The 18,144-nt window shown below is 40.1% G+C and overlaps 1 pseudogene; it reads right to left on the reverse strand.

Moving 5' to 3' along the window:
* Positions 1–18,144, reverse strand: part of LOC113963921 — a 77,039-nt pseudogene that overhangs the window by 19,076 nt on the left and 39,819 nt on the right.

Here is an 18,144-nt window from a genome sequence, read left to right on the forward strand (position 1 = left end):
AGACACCAAATGATTTTTGAATAAGGGCAATGTGAATACTGTTACATTCCAACAGATCCTTGAGCATATATATTGAGTATATATAGCAGTACATAGGTTTTCAGTTTTTACAACTTCACAGTTTTGCTCTCTTGCATAGAAAGCAAATGTTCTACATTATTGCAGAACCCTTATGTTGTGTCAAATCGGTCATTTGTAAAAATGCAAGGGATAGCTTATTATATGCTTCTGTGATCTTGGCTTTGTCTGGGATAATTGTGTGTATTGTCTACATCCACTATATACCTTACATTATTATCAGTGACCTTCTTCACATGTAAGAACATACTAAAGGCTGCCCTAATTCACTGCTCATCATCAGTGACATTTCTTTCAATGAATCTTTTGTCTGTTGCTGTAAAGACTAACCTTGCTTTTGGGGGGTGGAGGAGACAGGCAAAAAAGTTGTTTTATGAAAGACTGTTATGAGGTCAAGGCATCTTTAAATAGAATTGGCTAAGGAAAGCCTTTATTAACATATTGCTTCTCAGGAAAACACCAAGCCAAACTGGAGTTGTATCTATGAGAGCATAAGAATCAAGGATTGTTCAAGTCAGAAGGGATCTCAGCAGTTCTCTGGACCAGCCTCCTGCTGAAGGTGGACTCAGCCGTGAGCTCAAACCACATGCTTGGGCATTTCTGTAGTCAAGTCTCAAAAACCTCCAAGGATCAAGGCTGTGCAACCCCTCTGGACAGCCTGTGCCACTACCCCACTCTCCTCATGGTGAAAAGGTATTTCCTCATATTCAGTATGAATTCCCTTGTTTCAGCCTGTGCCAGTTGTTTCTTGTCCACCATGCACAGTTGTGAAGACCATGGCTCCATCTTCCCAATGATCTCCAGTAGTTACGGGGGGCAGGGAGGAAGGGGCACACAGTTAGGTGCCTCCAACGTCATCTCATCTCCAGGATAAACAAGTCCCAGCTGTGCAGCCTCACAGCATGAGTGGTGATCATTCCAGTTCATCAACATCTACAATTCTGTTGAAAGTACATCCCATTGTGTCCTCCTGTCATTTATGGAAATGTTAAACAGGCTAGTTCTAGAGATAGACCCTGCAGTGCTCTCCTTTTTAGGCCTCCACCCTCCAAGGTCAACGACCCAAAGAGTTATTTTACCATCTTATTGTTCAGCCTCTAAACTGTACCATCTTATTTTAGATACAAGAACAAGATGAAAGACAGTGTCAAAAGCCTTGCTAGAGTCAAGAAAAATAGCATCCACTGCTCCCTCCTTAACCAAAAACCCACGCATTTCTGCATAGAAGGCAATCAGGTCAGTCAGGCACAGTTTACCTCTGGTAAATCCATGCTAATATAACCACTTTTTCCCTCATGTGTCCAGAAATCTGTTCCAAGAGGACTCAGTTCATGATTTTCCTAGTAACTGAAGTGAGGCTGATTGAACTGTAGCTCTGTAAACTGAACTTTTGGTTTATCTTGAACATAGGTAAAATACTTGTCATTCTGACATCATGTGGGCATCATCCCCAAATCTTCACAGCCTTTCAAAGATGGAAGACAGCAGCCTTGCAAAGACATTGGCCAGCTCTCTCAGCATTCTGAGACGCAGCCTATCTGGTCTCATAGACTTCTATGGCTCAAGTTTTCACAAGTAATCCCTCACTCAGTCCTTGGCTATTGCTGGTAGTTCGGTAGTTCTCCTTGAATCTTTACACTAACTTTGGAGACCTAGGAGTCCTTGTTTGTAGACAGTGAAGCAAACAAAGCATTTAATGTCTTACCTATGGCTGCTGTCACCAAATCTTGTGTCCTCCTCCACCTGCCTTCAGATCCCTAAACCTATTCTGCAGTTGCAGACCTGAGAGTGGAGGAGGAGACATTGTTTTCTTACTGCCGGGACTCACAGATCCCCAGCCTTTCCCATCACGGTCCCCTAGCACCCCTCCTCCTGTGTAGCTGGGGGCTCAAGCTGTTGTTAAAGGCATGTTTAACATAACTTTGTCAGGATCAGCCTTCCCAGAAGCATCCAAGATCCAAAGATGGTACAGGAAATCTGCAGAAGAGCCAGAAGGAGAGCACAAATGGTGAACAGGAGCCTGTAAACCATCCCAGGCACCTACATGTGCACTAGCCCACTAGCAGCCCTGCCAGCTGCCCAAGCAGTGCTCACAGCTCTCCAGGTTGTAGTGCTGCCCTTGGGGCAATTAGACAGCAAATGTACACCATGCCCAGGCACCAGCCCCTGCAGGCACATCCCCAACATTGGTGGGTCCCCCACTCCTGCACAACCATAAGCCTCCCCAAATGCCTCACAAAGACACTTTGTTCAGCTAGTGACTGCCACTGCTGCTGAATGCTTGTGTTTATGCAACAAAGCCCTCGGTTTCAAAATGCAATTTCAAGCAAGGATATTTCATTTACCATCTTGAAAACGCCTTTCAGATTGGAATAACACAGGTTGCTTACATTTGGATTTTATCAAGTAGATCTTTCTTACACTAATAGATTTACCTCAAGGAGAGACACAGAGCTGTAGCCACACTACAGAAATAGATCTAGCATAAATTTTTCTTTTATAGGGCATGTGAGAACATTTTCTCCCAAAACATAATTCATTATTGTAGCATAATGTGTTCAAGTATTAAGGCTGTTTCACCAAAGTTATGATATCCAAGTTTCAGGTTCCTTTCAAGACCACATCCATGAGACTAGATATAACATGGAACAATCTGCCTTATGATCTAAATAAGACAGTCATTTGGTAAAATGACTGGTAATCTGTCTTGAAGTGATTCATGGAAATGTAGTTCAGGCCCTGTTGCTATTAAATCCAGTGGAAGTTTTCCCACTGAAATAAATTGTTAAGGATCTAACCATAACAGATCTAATCATAATGTGGAGGTTTCCGTAGACAACACACAGTACAAGAGAGCTTTTCTTCAAATGGTTTTACTCTATATTTTATGTAAGTTTCAAATGATTGAAAGGACTTAAAGGCAGGTGGGAGAGAAGCATAGTCCTAATTCAAACACGCATGAAGGACCAAGGTGCATGAAAACACAGGCAATGTTGCTTGCTTGGATTTATTCACAGATTTGCCCTCTTCTGGTTTAGGCTGTTACTCCCATCTTTCCCTCTGTGCACTGAGAATGTTTACCCATTGACTCGCCACAGGCCATCTTGCTTGGGACAGCCCTAGGTTTTATTTGGGCTTCTTGTAAACCACTGTTTTACTACCCTGACTGACCACTGCATCTTGTATAAATAGTTCTCAGGAGGATGTTTTGGGGGTTGCTTAATGCTTGTGGTGTGTTTTTGTCTGAGCATAGTCAGAACTGAACAATTGGGAGGACAGTCTGGTTCGTTCGCTGAGGGGAACATTAGAAGATTGGAGGTCATTAAAATTACTTACCTGTGTTATAAACATTGGCAAGTATTAGAGCTATTCAGTTCTAGTCTCTACTATTCATTCATTTACTGAGACTAAGGCATTCTTCTTTTTTTTTAGTACATTTCATTTAGCCAGAAAAATTGAACATATTTATTTCATAATACCCACTCTATTCCCAAATGAGCCACACTGCTATGAAGAAATGTAGATGCTACTACATTATAAATACAGTTGAGTTATATTAGCTTTTTTACTCTCTATCATTGTTAAAGTTACCTCATTGTGACCAAACTCACAACATTGCAGGAAAGTGCTTATATTTAAATACAAATTCTTTTTTTTGTTTGGTCTTAGAAAGTCAAAAAAGATTTCTGCATATTTGTCACGGGCCCACCAATTTTCTTTTCAACAAGACATTTGGTAAAAAAACTATGAAAAAGTTTATCCAAAAGTTACATGCCAATATTGATCCCACTGTAGAACAGAATAGTACATATGTACTGCAGAAATGTTAATCACGTGCAGATGACTGAATTCAGTAGTTTTGCAAGTGAATTTTGAAGAGAAAAAAGTGTGCCTTTTAGTATATTCATAGAAGACCACTGAAATCAATAAAGGGAAACAGAAAGGTCTATAAGACCTTCTTACACTGGAAAAGGATACCACTTAAATTAAATTAATTTTAAAATTTATTTGTTCCACTCAGTGCTAACTCCTGAAATAGACACATTTAAACTGATTTAAAGTTAAATTAAACCTATAAAATCACTGTGAATTTGATGTAAGTGCATGCATGCTAGTGGTGTGCTTTTGTTCAATTAGCTCTATTGAAAATCACTCTTCAGTCGAACTTTGCATGGCAGACCAGGCCTATGACTCCTTGCTGTCACTATGTTAGCTGAACATTAAACTGAGTAAGAAACCCTTATGGTTAAACCAGGAGCCCAAAGTTTTGCAGGGTTCAGACTCCCTTCAGTATATCTACAAACATTTACATTGACTGTAAGACAACAAGCTTCCCAGCATTCCCTGGTCCTGGCTCCCTCAATATCCTTAAATGAGAGGACATTTAGCTATTCAGTCTAAGGCCTTTTGATAGTACAGAACTTACTGGGAAATATGTTGCTTGGGTTAGTTGAATGTTAGCTCTGACACTTACTTCCCAGAGAGGATTTGAAAGTTATATATGTTTAGCAACTACTGTACACTAAAGAAAAATGGATTTCCATTTGGTTTCATATCTGTTGGAAAACTGTCTCTAATGCTTGAAAAATTGCAGAACAAAAAAGAAACAAAGGAAACAGATAAGAAAGCCTTTGTGTTTTGGAAAAGAGATGGATTGGGGCAAGGAGGGTGAGGAGAAACAGAGAACATGTGGAATGTTTGGCAGCTTTCTGCCAAGAGTTCACTTCTTTGTTCCTTCACCTTTCTGTTCCTTCATTCTTATTAAGTTTTTCCCACCAGCATCATCAGTATAAAATAATATTAAGTTAGAAAAACAGCAGTTTCTACCCAGTTTATATAGATGCAGTTGTTTATTCAAGGGCATTTAGCTACAAATAAATGAATTAGGTTGTGCATGAGACCTTGGGGTAAACAGGTAAAGGATTGTGGAAGTGGATCTACATGCTTGAATTATACAAACAGTAACATAAACACCACAGCCTCAACTCACCACATGCAAAACCTGCTCTCAGCCCTTACACATATATCAACAGCACTTCAAGTACAACACGAGGTGCTGCACCACAGCCTTGAAGATTGGTATCTGGAGGACATGACCTCTAAAAGACTACATATGGTGGAAACCTGAGAGATCCGAAATGGGTTCTCACCTCAGTCGTGGGGATTCTGAACCTTCATCTGGGATCTTTAGCATCGAGGGGGCCAGGAGCAAACGCCCTTCTGTTGAGGCTGCTCAGTTGAATGGTCAGGAGAGGAGGATTCCTGCAAGCAATGCCTAGCCAGCTCTAGAGAGAACATATATGAATGTGTATAAATGTACACAGAGAGAAAGAGCCAACAACAGATTTGCTCTCTTGATATCTAACAGGCTAACCCTGGAATATACTACTAATTATTACTGTATTAAGAATGGCAATGATTCGGCTATCCTTGTATTTTCCAAATTATTATCTGAGCCTGTACTAATCTTTTGCAAAAACAAGCGTGTTACATCTGCCCTGGCATTATAACCAACCAGAGGCAAAGAAGTAATTTCTCAAAATTACACCAGCACAAGCTATCTAAATTCAAGGAAATGTTTCAAACAAAGTGAGAGAAGGAAGTAAATTGAGCACTCAAATAAATGTCTTGTGATCTTGCTTATAACCAAACAGGAAAATGCATCTTCTCTGGATAGAGCATTCCAGAGCAATTTCCAAGGTAAATTCACAAACTCTTGCCATTTGAATGCAATGACATAATGAGTTTCTCGCAAACCTATGCCAAAAAAACTAATCCAAACTGGAAAAAAAAGAGAGGAAATCTCCTATGAGACAGCTTTTATAAAAGCTTCATTCAGGGCTCCACCCTTATGTACTGTACCAGCCACCTTAGCTTTTCCACTCTCTCTGGTCCAAGAAAGCACTGACTAGTATATTAAAAATGTTTGGGAATGGACAGTGACAACAGTATAAGTTTTAATAATCAGGTACAGATTATCAGACGACCTTTAAGTCAAAACAGGGTATAGAAATTTAGGTCTAATAGATTGCAAACCAAGTAAACTAAAGTAATACAGATGGAAAAAAAAAAGAAAAACATTTCGGATTTCTCAGTCCCTCCAAGAATCAGGCACTTTCTAGTGGAAAAGTGTAGTTGGGTTATTAAAACATAACATTAGTTACTTGGAGATACAGATTATAACCTGTTCCCAGTCCCGTAAATAGAAGCTTTTGACACTTTTAACCAGGATTTCAAGCAAAAGCACTTCTCCTTCCAGCTGTACAATCAACTTCATTTGGAAAGGCATTTAATCCCTGAAACTTCAGCATTCCCCTTTCTATAACAAATCTATCCCTCTTCTTACAGGCCCAGGAATATCTTCTCACAGGCACATTTGGAACCATAATTAATTTTTCATTAAAATAATGTAAGCCACAAATTTCTACGAACATTCATAATTTAAAAAAAAAATTCTTTAACTAACCCCCTTGCTTTCTACATCCCATTCATGTGCAGCACATGTTGTTTCCTCAGTTATGACTTATGGCAAGGACCCACCACTACAAGTGCAGCACGTGTTAAAAATGAGACCATGAATGCTGGTATTACTTTCTGCTCTTCCAGGCAATAAGTGGCTGTCTCTCTGCACCTGACAGTGTATTTATAGTTAAATGCAGTCAATATATACACCCACAGCTGAGAATGGATTTTGGGGGTGTTTGACTTGCTCTTTCTTTCTCCTTTCTTCTTTCTCCCCAACACCAGGACTCAGTTTCCTCAGGCTTTTTCTGACTGATGTCACTTTCATCTCCCATTCACCTACTGTCACAACTCCACATATTGAGTGGCACCAGCTAATAAAACTATGCTTGTCGCTTTATGGCTTTTTATACAACTACTCCACTCTATGCCTTTTTTTTTTTTGCCTTACTTCCACTGTGGCTCTGCATACACAGTGTACTGAAGAAAAAAAATCTCCCTTGTGATTGTGTGAAATAACATTTAACAGCTTCACAAAACTGATACTATTTCTAAAAAGGGATTTTCATTTCTCAAACATGCTGAAATTCATTGAAGTGTTTGGTGCCATCTGTTTCTCCCTTTAAATAAATGTTTCCATCATGGCAACCACTATGACAAGCTACCAATATTTATGAGGATGTAGCAACACTCACAGGAACAGAAAAAGTGACATATATGTGAACAGCAAAGAGAATCCACTTCAGCTTAAGGTGAACTTGGAAGGAATACCTAGTGCCAGAATGAGGATGATATCCTTACATGTAACTCAGGAACACTGAGGTATAACTATTACATCAATGGATGTCTGTATTCCCACTTCCAGCAAAGACCCTCAGGGGATTTCAGCCTGCTTAGAGTCAGACCCACCATTTCTTGAATGAGTTCAAACAGTTGTTCAATGACATCTTCATGAGATCAGCCGCACAGCTGGCTTTCTGGTGAGGTTGGCTGGCTTTAAGTGGAAACTGTCAGTATCTGCCAAATGGTGGCCAGACACCAGAACAGACTTTCTAATTAGTGGAATACCCCATCTGATGGCTGGATGTGATTTGTCTGTGTGTGTATGTGCATACTCCACCTGCATGCTACCACATCTGAAGGCTGCGGTGATACCCATACAGGCAGCTTGTCATCCCAGGTGAACGAGAAGGGAGTCAGTCAGTCTCCTTCTCACTGGGCCAGCAGAAGCCATTTCAAGTTTCCCACAGCTGAAAATCACTCTGTGCAGGTTTTACGTAAGGGCCTGTTGGAGCTGGAGCGGCTCGCTTGCTGCCCACCAGTGAGCTGTGAAACACAGGTTATTAGTTCCAGATGCTGCTTCAGCGCCTTTCCTTCTGCAGAAAGTGTGCAGAAGTCACTTCTTTTGGTTTCACAGGACACCTCAGAAATGGAAAACACCACCAAAAGTCACTGTGGATTTACTATTCCTCCCTCAACATCAGGCAGAAAGTCTTATCCGTGAGCTGAAGGGATCTGTGTTACACTCACTATGGACCTTACAGCTGATTCACGATGGACCTCACAGCAAGAACCAGAACCTCATATTAAGTACCAATCCATTGTCACTGCATGTCCAATACATGTAACAGGTGTGCCAATCACATGACAGTCCTATTCACACTCTAACAGGGACCTTGCTTTGGACAGGAAAGAGAAGTGCCTTGTGACAGAAACCAGAGGAACAAAACAGCTGCTTCAAAACTCACTATATTTGATCTACTCATTCATGCTCCAAACTTTCACCCTAAGGTTTTGACCAACTGCACCAAACCTTTCAAACTTCTTATAAGTTTGTTTCTCTTAAAAATGTCACTACAGGAAAGTAATTTTTCTTGTCACTTCTGAATTATAATAAAAGCAAATCCTGTAGCTGCATCTATCTGGCATTTATGGTACAACACTCGTAAATTCAAACCATTTTCTTCTTACCACACTGCAATTACAATCAGTACATAATCTTGGTAGAACTCACCATTTTCATTTTGCATATTTGGGGGCAGGGGCAATCAAGCTTTAATTGTTCATGAAACAAATGGGGCAACAGAGAAGCTGAGCCTGCAGTTTTCAGACATATCAGAAAATATAATTTCCTAGAGCCTGAAAACATTCCAGTGTAAAACATTTTGGGCTCATGGAAAGGTAATTGTGAAAATATACAGGCCCTGTGTAAACATTAAAGTATTTACGAGGTCCTTCAAGGATTTCTATCCGACAGATTTTTGGCTTGTCTTCACTATCCTAGTATTCATGCTTCTATTGTATATACTTGGTAATGAGGACTGCAGTAACTACCAATACACTTCCAAGTGCAGTAGGTCAGCAGTGAGCTATTAGTCAGCCTCCAGCCTTTTCTATCAAAGGAGAGTGGTCCTGGCCAGGTCTCCATGATCCCTCATTTTGGCCAGCTCCACACTTGCTCCTCATTCTGCAACTCCAAACCTGGAGAGCACAGCACCAGCTCCAGCTGTCATCCTGGATATTTTAGAAAAGGAACTGGCTAAGTTTGGGAAAGGTTTATTTTAGGTTAGAGGAAAGGTTATATCTGGTGGTATTCACTGTAGCATGGGAAAAGCAATTTATTTGTTCAGAGTCTGATCTAAAAATATACAGTAATGCAACCAGAATCTTGGTCTTCTTTGTATGGTTTCACCAATTTAAATAAATAAAGTCATTTTGATTCATGTAGTACTTTTAAGTAGTAGCTTCATTAAATAGGCAAAATTAGAGCAGGTAAATTTGTCTTCTAGGCTTCTCAAAAAATTTTGCATTTATATAAGGTGTTTTGTTTAAGACATTGACAATACTTGGAAAGAGACACTGAAAGCCACATGAAGTATATAGGCACTTTTTTCTCTCCTGTAACTGAGAAGATTGAAAAATGAATTGGTCCGGCCAAAGCAACACAAGGAAATTGGGCAAATCTAAAACCAGAACTCCTCCTGCTTCCCTCCATATAGTCTTCCTCTTCCTGGCTCATCTGAATATTCATAATAATAAAGATTACCCTGTTTGCATATGACTTTTTTTCCTAAGAGACATTATTCAGATTTGGACACCGAAATCACTTCATACTAAATTTGAAATTTTGGGTGAAATTTAACAGTAGAAAAGTCTGAGAAAATAGTGTCTCTGGTCTCTGAGGATTAAGGCTGAAAAGGCCCATTAGTTCATCTTTGTAGGTCATTCAGTGTCACTGAGTCTTGCTTTTCCCCAAAATCACATAAAGAGAGAGAATCAGATCTCCTGAAAACTACAAAGCAAGCTGGCATCAGCCTCCTGCTAGGTTGAGATAGTGAAGGGAGACAGGCTGGACTGTCCCAGAGAGAGCTGTGGGAGCTGCTGCAGGGACAGGAGGAAGCAATGAGTCTTTTCGCTCATCCCGCACGGGCACCACCAACACCAAATTGAAAACAAGGCAAGGCTGTGCCACTGGTCTTCTATGTACATAAAGTGGCACCTGGCTCTGCCGTAGTATTTTTGTCAGTGATCATTTCCACTGTTTATGGCTCACACAGCTGCTTCTCAGCTAAAACTCAAAATCCAGCACAGGAGAATAGGCAAAAAAAAGGGACTAAAAATGGTTCTTTGCCATGTTTTCTTAAACCTTACATAGAGGCAACTTAAAGCCCAAACATGATTTTAATAAATCTAACCCACATCTCAACACCTTCCCTCCATCTTTTCTGTGGCAGTCAGGGTTTTCCCCATACAAAGCATGGCCTTGTTACAGCAGCTCCCTTTTTCCTTTGTACAGGCAGAACAGGATCCAGCTTCCACCACAAGCACTCTACAAAAGATGGGCTGGATGCCCTCTGATGCGAATATATTGCCAAGTCCGCCCTCTAATGATGTCTCTCGGGATGAAAGCACCAAGCAGCCATGAAACACACCAGCTTCTCAAAGAGGCAAGACAGGATGTACCACATGGTGAGTTGTCTTTGAATGACCACTTGTGTCAGCAAGATGAGAAGGGAATCTTTTAGCATAGTAGTTGCTAGCCTAGGCCCAAACCAAAAGTACCCTCCCCAAAGTCTGGTGATTTTCAAAATCCAAAGCCTCATCTAAAAAAAAAATCACTAATTACCCCTAAATTTTATTACAGGCCAAACCAGGACCTTGGAACCCAAATAACCCTCAAATTCTGGATCCAATGTCTGCGGTGTGGGCTAAGGCAAAACTAGAAGGGAGAAAGAAAAAAAAATCAGCCATGCTCCGTGGATCTTTAATACAGGGCCACCTCTGATGCACTTTAGAAAAATATAATGAGACCACTATAATATATATTCCAGCCAAAATTCTTGGCTCCCAAAACCAGCTTTATATGGTATGCAATAGAGAAACACCCAGGAGACACTATAAGAACTTTGACAAGGCTAATATTAAGCTAGAACAAAACAGAACTACTGGCACCAACTCCACTCAGCTCTTAAGTAAACTTGTCCCATTAAAAAGTAGCCTCTAAGATATTTTCTCTCTGAAGTGTATAGTAGCTTATAAAAAGCAGGAAGGGTTGCCAAGTCATAGATGTGTTCAAGTACTCCTTACCCTCATTAAAGAACATTCTCTGGCAGCCAGCAGCTTTGAGTGTTCCAGAGAACCAGATTTTATAAGGGGGGTGTTTACAGTGGTGTGCAATGTAGCTGGAAATCATAGTCCACTGTAGCAGCCCTGTACTAGATACAGCTGTGTTTGGAGCCTTATCACCCAGAGCACAGAATAAAACAGGCAGGGTGATCAATGAGGTTCCAAAAACATAATGAGTATTAAGAAAACAAATCTCAAGCCTTCCTGCTCCATAGGAAGCAGAGCATTCAGAGATGCCAGTGCCTATATATAAATTAGGCAGTGAAATACCACTGAGGACCCAGGTCTCACTTTCACCAATTTTGTATATAACACTATTTACAGAGATGGCTTCAGAGTCAGTGTGTACACAATGTAGCTTCTTAATGTACCCATTGACTTCTACAGCAGTTAGGAGTTAAATTCCTTTGTGGAGCTGGTCCTTAATGCTGCCCCCATCTTGTTCATCTAACATCTATTTTCACTTCTCCATTCAGTGTCTAACACATCTTATGCCTGGGGATGTTATCCAGCCATGTAACAGGAATCAACAAAATTATCATATACAGAAGGTCTTTCTATTCTTAACATCAATGAAGAACTGGGAAAGGGAAGATCCACACTTTAACAGTAAAAGTGCTGAGCACATAAAAATATGTGTTCTCTTAAGTCTCTCATTTTTCCTCTCTGCATAGTTTTTCAAAGACTTTTCAGTTTCAGTTGAAGAAGGATCCCAATTTATGTGGCATTTCTATGGCATTTAAGCAAGCTGTTCGTTATCTGAATCTTTCATTCTGCATACACAAATAAAATTTATCACCTGTTTATAAATACATGCTAGCTACTAGTTCCCACACAGCTGACCCCATCCCTGTTATGATTTGGGGAATCCAGCAATGCACAGTTTATACATTTTGTGATCTTTCAGAATAATACTGAACAAAGAGGATGAAAAACCCGGCACAAACATAACTGTGTCACCTAATGCTTTCCCAGAGCAAACTCTCAACCAAGCTGACACAACCACAGAAAGAGGACAGTCTGTGCAAAACGATGTCTGGGTATAGGCATTTGAAGATAACAAGACTCCTGAAGTGTAGCAAATAAGTGTGACATAAAAACAGCAGAACCTTATATACACTGGGTGGTCACTCTGAGATAAAAGAAAGACTAAAAAAGCAAACAGGCAGGCTCCCATAGCATCTTATTAGCTGCAGGATCAGTAAGAGAGGAAAAAAAATGAGAAATCTTGGTTTGCAGGAAAAACACATGGAAAGAAAAGTCATTGCCAGACCCCTTTCTGTAGAATTTCTGCTGAAGAACTTCTGTTCAAGTTTCAAGGATGCTCAGAAAAGTGATGAGGAAACAAAGGTAAGGAAACATGTAAAGAGACTAATTTTTTTAACTGTCTTGTTTAATCTGTGTATTTCCCATGCTAGGTAAAGCAATAGAATCTTGGGTTTGGAATTCTTACAAAGACTGCATGTTAGGCTTCATAATTAATTTCGGTTATGACAGTTTTTACTTTAAGAGGCAGACTATAAATCCAGAGTTCCCTTGAGTCAATATTCAGGGTTTGGGATGCCCAATCTATAAGAGATCAAGGGATCAGTCCAAATCCCAGAGGTCTAAGATGGCTGAATGTTGATGCTTCATTTGTTTAACAAATGAAGGATTAACAAATGTTTGGATAACAAGGTAACAGAGTATCCAAGAAGTGCGTTGGAGAGACCAGTGACATAGAATCATAGAATCACAGAAGCATTTGGGCTGGAAGTAACCTTAAAGATCATCTAGTTTCAACCTTTCTGCCATGGGCAGGGACACCTTTGACAAGACCAGGTTGCTCGAAGCCCCATCTGACCTGGCTCGCTTATGTCCAACCTAACCTATCCTCTTTTAGTTTAAAACTGTTGCCACTCATCATATCATTACAGGCTGTGATAAAAAGTCTTTTTCCATCTTTCCTATAAACCCATTTAAGTATTGAAAAGCTGTAATAAGGTCTCCCCAGAGTCTTTTTTTCCAGGTTGAACAACAACAACTCTTTCAGTATTTCTTCACAGGAGAGGTGTTCCAGCCATCTGATCATTTTTTTGGACCTCCTCTGACCCGCTCCAGTAGATCCATGTCGTTTTTGTCCTGAGGACCCCAGAGCTGGATACAGTGTGCCAGGTGGGATTTCTCAAGGGCAGAGTAAAGGGAGAGAACCACCTTCCTCAACCTGCTGGTCACACTTCTTTTCGTGCAGCCCTGGATACAACTGGTTTTCTGGGCTGCAATTGTACATTGCCAGCTCATATCTAATTTTTTTGTCTACCAATATCCCCAGTTCTGGAGGGCTACTCTTAGTCCATTCATTACCTTGTCTGTAGTGATCACAGTGATTGTCCCAACGCAGGGGTGGGATCTTGTGGAATTTCATGAGGTTCAAAATGGCCTACTCCTCCAGCCTGTCAAGGTCCCTGTGGATGGCCTCCTTTCCCTCAAGCATATCAATGGCACTACTCAGCTTTGTGCCATCCACAAACTTGCTGAGGGTACAATCTCACTGTCTATGTCATTAATAAGGATATGGAACAGTACCAGTCCCAGTACGGACTCCTGAGAGTTACCACTTGTTACTGATCTCCATTTGGACATTGGGCCATTGTCTGCAACTCTTTGGATGCAGCCAAACAGCTAATTCCTTATCCATCAAACATTCCATCCAACAAACCCCTACCTCTTCAAATTAGTTAAAAGTCTCTTCAATACAGGACTGTATTGAAGACCTTGCAGAAGTCCAAGTAGATGATATCCATAGCTCTTCCCTTGTCCACTAATGCAGTCACTCTATTGTAAAAGGTCACTAGATGAGTCAGGTATAATTTGACCTTTGCGAAGCCATATTGGGTGTCTCAAATCACTTCCCTATCTTCCAAATGCCTTGACATAGCTTCCATGATCTTACTGGGCACAAAGGTGAGGCTGGGTGGTTGGTGGTTGCTGGGGTCTGCCATTTTATCCTTTTTAAAAAATGGGTGTGAAGTTTCCCTTTTTCCAGTCACTGAAGACTTCACCTGACTGTCATGACTTTTTAAATATAATGAAGAGCAGCTTAGCAACCACATCTGCTACTTCATATATGTATCACCCTATTCAGACTATGTCTAAGAGGATTTAGACTAAACCTTGGTAGTCTGTAAAGTATCTAAATCTTTACCAAGTTGTGATACTACATATTTTGCTTTAGAGTATTGGTATAGTCTGACCAAGTTATCCAGAAAGTTCCTTTAATGAGTTCGGAGAGAAAAAGGAGTGTGAGGAAAACAAAATTATATATGCCACATATATATATATGTCGTTCAAGTGAATAGGACCTCACTCTGAATCAGGAAACCAGTTATAATTCTTTCCATGGGCTTGTCATCTAACTGGAATACCATTGGAAACTTTATGGCTTCTTCCCCTCTGTTTTATCTGCCATGGTACATATAGAAATCATCCATAATGTCACAGATTGTTTTTATTTCCTCCTACCACATTGCTGGCAATTTTTCCTCTCATTATAAATACAGCTAGATTATACCTACCATTCAATGGGCCTGTTAAAAGCTTTCAGATACAGCTACATTTAGAAGAAAGTGTGGACAGTCACCAATATTTTGTTCTTCTAAAGGGCCATTTGAATCTAAGAGATTGTCCAGTAGACCTCAATACTGGGAGAAAGGACAACTGTGGATATATATACTACTCAAATATAAATTTGAAGAGAAAGGGAGTCTCTTTTGTTCTACTTGTACAGCATATCACACCATGAGGAAGTTGTTCATGATCCTTTTAGTCCTTTTCCCTCTAAGCTCTGGGTTTCACAGAACCCATACAGCCTCTGTGAAGAACAAGAGAGAGAAAATTTGCAGATCAGCAACATGAGAGACCTCACCATTTGACTCTGTAATGAACAAAAGATACCACATCCAAGTAGGGAATGCATTTCAGCTTCAGGAGGGAACTGTACAGGGATAAATTGAACAAGTCACTAACCACCTTGGCCACCGTGACAGCCAGTATTTTCAGTAGCAAGGACAGGACATCATTTGTGATCTCTACCTAAGGAGAAAACAGAACAAAGGACTTTCCCTTTTTATTCATATACCTGCAGATGAAGGCAACAGTTGCACAGGACTGTATTCTTTCACAAGGGAATGGGAAGCAATTCAGTCCACTGAAAGGGGAAGGGTATTCCCCCTCCATCCCAGGGATAGGTAATCAATCAACACTTCCACTAGAGAGTCTTGGCTGATGCAGTAACAGCTCCCCCTCCCATCCCTATCATCTTGAAGTGCAACACTTACATTAAAACTCACATCTGATTGCCATATTTCAGGTGGCTTGTGATAATTTTGATGTATCAGAGAAGGGTAAGTAGAGATGGAGTAGCCAGACTGCTTAAAATAGCTTGGCATTGTGACAAATACTAAAAAATGCAAACAAATCCAAATACTTTTCCTTTTTTGCTGAGGTCAGGAAATATTGTTTTCCCATACTTCTGCTTCCTGACAGAACAACCTCCTTGTACAAACACTGTCTTGAAGGATGCCAGAAAAGGGATGAAGCAGCTTTCAACAGAAGTCCAGCTCAGGAGATCAAGCAGCAGGAACATCAGTTACCATGCAGGGCAATGTTTGGCAGTACAAGGCATGGTGCAGGCATCCCTGTCCCTATGATCACAAATCCATGAATTGGCACTGGAGCACTAGTTGTAGAAAATAATAGGCACTAATGATGGTATCTCACCTAAAACATCTTTCCTAAGTATACTTGTCCTTTCTCCCTGTGTAGTGAGGGTATAGTTAGATGAGTGGAAAAGTATGTAGCATGTTTTAGTACTTTATTCTCCTTGAGCTAATCGTTTTACCTCCATGGATGGATACAACCATGATAACTAAGCGCAAAGGTAGACCGAGTTCACCTGACCTACTACTGCAAATATCTAAGAGGTGTGGTAGCAGTGACTTAACAAAATACACCAGTAAAATTGCCTTTGAATAAAGGATTCAGAGTGAATTCTCCTACAAAAAACAGAGAGCAATGTGAATGCAGTTAATGTTGTTTATGCCCAACTCACAATAAAGTCAAACATTTTTCATGGTGAAAATGACTGCACAGAAATATTCTCTTTATGATACCTTACTAAGACCTTTTAGTAAAAACTGCTGTCTCCTATCACATCCCACTATTTCCTCTATCATTGCATCCTATTAAAAAGCTACATTCTTTAGCAATTACCCTGGGACTAAATGAAAATTTTCCTCATAAGACTAAGAGGCTTTTGAATAGAATTTTTTCTCCAATTCAGACAAAGTGAATCACGGCACATGGCCATTTAATAGACCTCATTAGTTTGAGATTGTTAAGTACTCCAAGTATCTACATTCAAAGAATGCCAATAAACACATTTCTTCATGATAAGCTGCAGCAAATTTATCCAGACTTACATTTTCACCCTCATTCTGTCTCTGTTCTGGGTTGGGAAAGATAACATTCAGGATGATTTACAGCATATCCCAAAAAGGGACTCATATGGCATAGTTAGCCATGTACGACAGGGTCATGCAACTGTCCTTTCTGCTTGGACATAGCCAGGGATTTCTAATAACACAACAGCATTCTTTGAATGTCTCTTTAAACCTAGCATTCTGTTTTATTTAAAACAGGAACATGTCAGTTAAAAGGAAAACAGCAACTGTGGGATTTTAAGAATTACTTCATCATATCTGCTGCAACTCATTCACACAGATGGATACTCCTTTATTGTGGATTCCTTCTAAGGTTTTTTAAAGTATCTTGCTACAGGGAACTCTTCCAGAATAAAACCAATATTAATAGTTAACATAAAAACACTCTAAAAAGCTATAAAAGCACTCTGAAACTCTAAATATAAAAACTTTTGAAACTTAAACATTCTCTAAAACACATTCTGTCTGAAAAACACTCTCAAGTGATTGTTTTAACCTATACAGAATATCTTCAGAACAGCAAAAACCAGCAAGAACCAGAGTCTTGCTCTCCAGTCACCTCTTCTTGGTTTTCATCCCATTTTATCCCTTCCTCCTACCCTCCTATCCTCTAGGAGGAACAGTAAAGCTGACCTGGCCCAGACCGTCATTATTGTTGGAAACATTCAGCAGCATTTTACACCTGCGACTGAGAAACCTTCAGGCTTGTGCTGATTCTCCTCAGCCCTGCAGCCTTCCTTAGTGCTGGTATCTGGAGGCAGGATGGCTCCTCTTTACAACAGCGCACTGAACGCTCAGAGCAAGTGCCTCTGGGTTCAGCACTGGACTTCACTTCCTCCAAGAGTTAATGCCTGTTGAGCAGAAATGCTGTTTATCTTTGGCAGGCTAGTATGGCTGAGGTCATTTTAAAAAAGACAGGTTAAAAGCATTTTGAGCAATATCTTTTGTGTGTAAGTAAATTTAAACTTGGGCCAAAATAGAGCTGGTGGAGTTGGGCTGAACTCTCACTACAGATGGAAACTGGAGAGGCAACTTCTGTGAAAGGAAATTTTCTTGGAAATAGGCAATACTGGAGTGAAAACATAAAGCAAATCTGCAGCTGACGTAGAAATCAACGATATATTTGAAGCATAAGCATGAAAAAGAGATAAAATCATTTATAAACTTTCAAGAAAACTTTCCATGAAAATTTAACCCATTATGTGATCTTAAAGTGAAGTTGTACACTAATTATAGATCAAATTATTTATGAAGCCAAGCCTAATGAAAGTCTTATTCAAAAATTAACTTGATTTCATATCCAGGTACTTAGAGAGCTAGAGAAAATCTTATTTCCTTCTTACTGGGGGTTCTCAAGTTGTGAGGGAACATTTATTAGGCATAAAAGCCTATCAAAAACTAGAATTAACTCAAGAGATCAAATAAGAAATGCTGGGGAAGGGAATTGCAACAAAGAAAGATTCACACACAAAAGATGCAGTGACTCATATATTGAAAA

The sequence above is a fragment of the Neopelma chrysocephalum genome, unplaced genomic scaffold (genome assembly GCF_003984885.1).
Source record: "Neopelma chrysocephalum unplaced genomic scaffold, ASM398488v2 Primary Assembly neopelma1_22, whole genome shotgun sequence".
In the NCBI taxonomy this organism is placed as follows: domain Eukaryota; kingdom Metazoa; phylum Chordata; class Aves; order Passeriformes; family Pipridae; genus Neopelma; species Neopelma chrysocephalum.